This window comes from Psammomys obesus, unplaced genomic scaffold (assembly GCF_907164565.1).
Source record: "Psammomys obesus unplaced genomic scaffold, mPsaObe1.curated_primary_1811, whole genome shotgun sequence".
Classification (NCBI taxonomy): domain Eukaryota; kingdom Metazoa; phylum Chordata; class Mammalia; order Rodentia; family Muridae; genus Psammomys; species Psammomys obesus.
In genome coordinates this window covers 6,106,984-6,110,392 of record NW_026591086.1, presented here as the reverse complement: position 1 = coordinate 6,110,392, position 3,409 = coordinate 6,106,984, and the positions used below count along the sequence as shown (strand labels likewise).

The following is a 3,409-nucleotide window of genomic DNA, read 5'->3' as shown; positions in this document are numbered from 1 at the left end:
TACTCTCCTCTCAAAACTATCCTTTGGCTTCATGTGTCTGACACCAATTATTCTGCTTGAAACTGTGTGAACAATTTGTGACTTGCAAGTGACATTCTTTTAACACTTGAAGCCCTGTGTGGGAAGGGGGCAGTATAGGGTTTCTTTCCAGCTATTCATGGTGTGTGTGTGTGTGTGTGTGTGTGAGAAAGAGAGAGAGAGAGAGAAAGAGAGACAGAGAAAGAGAGAGAGAGAGAGTGCTGTAATAAAATTATGTCATTTCTCCAGGGAAGAGGGGATTAGAAACAACTATCAAGTCATACTGAACATGAGCAGGTCATTTCTTCCTCCTTGAAGCAGTTGTGGGTTTCTGTCTCTGCCGGTGGAATCCTGCTCAGAGATGTTTGATTTTCAGTGGCCATATCAGGAATAGGCCTATGCCATATAAAAGTATAGCGATGGTTGTCTATAAATTGAAAGGATGCCATTTAACTAAGAACAGAGAGATTTCTGGCCATCAAAATACAGAGGAAAATGTCTTTGCTTTGCCTTATCCACTGCAAGGATGAAACCGTTATTAGCAAGCAGACTATCAACATTCCAGAAAATGTTGGCATCACTCTTAAGGGGCGCACAGTCCTTGTGAGGGCCCCAGAGGAACCCTCCGGAGTGACTTCAATCACATCCATGTAGAGCAGAGTCTCCTTGGAGGAAAAAAAATGGTGGGGAACCAGAAAGAAGCTGACCACTGTCTGCACAATTTAAAGTCTTTTTCACAGGATCAAGAGTCACTCGTGTGCACTCACTTCCCCATTGATGTCATTACTCAGGAGTACGGGCCTTTGGTTGAAACCCAAAGTTTCGTGGGTGAAAAATATGCTCGCAGGGTCCAGATAAAGACAGGTGCTGCTTGTTCTGTCTCTCAAACCTACAAGGATGGATTAATCCTTGACAGAAATGATATTGAACTTGTTTCAAATTCAGAGGCTCTGATTCAGCAAGCTAGGACAGCTAAAAACAAGGATATCAGAAAGATTTTGGATGTGAAAAAGGAACAGCACAGCATGCTGATGAGTAAGACCTCAGTTACCAGCTCCCAGTTTATAAGCACAAATTGGAATGTCTCTTGGTACAATAAAAGGTTCTTATTGGTGGAGGGTGTTTTTAATGAATGTCAGAAACCCAAACTAATTTAAAAAAAAACTTTATATACTAAGATATTGCTTCTCCTATATAATCAACATAGATTAATTTTGTGTTTGTTTAATAGAAGTTTGCTCGTGTAAACTGGTGTTTAAAACCTAAGACTTTTTTCTTAACCTCAGCAGTCAACTGGGATGAATCCCAGCACACAAGAAAACAATTAGCACCATCATTCTTCTGTCACAATTCATCGTAAGTTCCATATTCGCTGCTACCCCATTTATCCCCAATAATTTCGAGTAATACTAACTTCATTTTGAATAAACTACCGCAGCAAAGCAAAGGTCTTGAAGTATAATGCCAACCTTTGTAGAAGAGAAATATGCAAATACAGAGAGGAGATGCCCAGGTGGATAAAACATGGGCTGTACAAGTGTGAGGACCAGAGTTTGTATCCTCAGATCCCAAATAAATTCCTGGGGGTACTGACCCACCTGCTGGGACGGCAGAGATGGGGGATCCCCAGAGCAAGGTGGATAGCCAGATTAGCCCATATCAACCAACCCAGAGCTCTGTTGAGAGACCCTGCCCCAACCAGTACGGTGCAGCGCGATAGAGGAAGGTTCTACATGTCAAAGCCAGGCTTCCAAAGACACACGGGTGAACATGCACCTGCATACACGCGTGCCCCCACACATACGAACACATATACGTGCATGCGCACAAACCACACACACGCCCACATGCAACAAATGACAGAACAAACTAACCCCCCCCCCACAAATCTGGAGAGCTCTATCGGGAGTGATTAAAATGAATGTAACACCTCTCTAAAGATTTGTTTACTTTGTGAGTATGCACGTTTTGCCCACATGCTTGCATGTGTGTGTGTGTATGCATATATGTGTGTATGTGTATCGCATGCATGCCTGATGCCTACAGATGCTTGTTAGATCCCCTGGAACTGGACTTAAAGATGGTTGTGAACCACCATCTAGGTGCCGGGTACCAAATCCAGGTTCTCTGAAAAAGTAACAAGTGCTCTTAACCTCTGAAACATCACCCTTTTGATCACATAACTCCACCAGAAGAATACTGAAAGACTTAATAGAAAATTATATATGTAGCTATCCATTGGGTAGAGTCATTCATTGTCAAACTCTGTAGTTTTCATAACATGTTCTGAAACTTAAATTGGAACACATGATCCAGTAAGAATGAGAATACTGATAAGTATAGGATGGAAGACTATTTGACATTATAATTATGTCAGAACCTCTGGAGTGGAAGTTTCTTGATCATAATAATAATAATAATAATAATAAACATAATAATGATCCCATTCCCAATATCCTATATTGGCTGCTGTGACCAGGAGAGTGGTTGTGGTTATGCCATATGACTTTCGAGGCTATGTCATAAGAGACATTGCATGTGCTGCCTTGGTTTTAGGTAGCTTTGCATTGCAGGAGGCCAGCTACCATGTTGTAAAGATGTTCAATGAGCTAAAAGTGAATGGTCTAGGTCAAAAAGAAGTTACCAGCCACTGCAATGAATCAACTGGAGACAGATCCTGCAGCCTTAGTCAGGACGACACATAACAGCCTCCAATGAATATTGCTTGGAATGATTTGTTATGCAGCAATGGATGACTCAGACATGCTGCATAAGCTTTGATGTATGGTTATGTTGATATGGAAACAGCATGCTGTTTGCTACTTTCCTTATTCATACATTCATACTGTCATTAAGAGAGTACTTGAAATCCAGCCTCCAGCTCCAGCACACATTCCCTAGGAGCCCATCAGTTAAGCCAGCCAGGGAAGCAGAGAAGCAAGCTTTTAGATTTTCAGTTATATCTCTCCAAATCCAATCCTACTGTCTCACACCTAGCTCTGCAGCAGACTATATATTGTGGCCTCTCCTATTCCCTGTCCCCATTTCCAGAGCACTAGCAGATCCTGATGTAACATCCTTCCTTTCTCCCCCTGTAGATCCACCCTTTCCCTTCCTCTCCCCCCTCCCCTGCATCACCCGCTGCCTTCTAGACCAACCCCATCGTTGGAAGTGTCAGCTGCCAATTATCTAGAAACACTTTTTACTGGGAACCCCCCAGTGGCCACACCTAGCTGGATCTCAGAAGGATTCCCTGCCAGACAACACATAGCCACACACTCTCCTAAGAACTACAGATGACAACAGAAACCAAGGGGGAGAAACACCTACCATACAAAGACAAGAAACCAGCACCTGCAATTTCAATCTTCCCAAACCCAGTTGCCTAGAC

General features: G+C 42.7%; 1 pseudogene; it reads left to right on the top strand.

Annotated features, from left to right (window-relative positions):
• Window positions 1-513: 513 nt before the first annotated feature.
• LOC129678898 (60S ribosomal protein L9-like) lies at window positions 514-2,723 on the top strand (annotated as a pseudogene).
• Window positions 2,724-3,409: the final 686 nt, after the last annotated feature.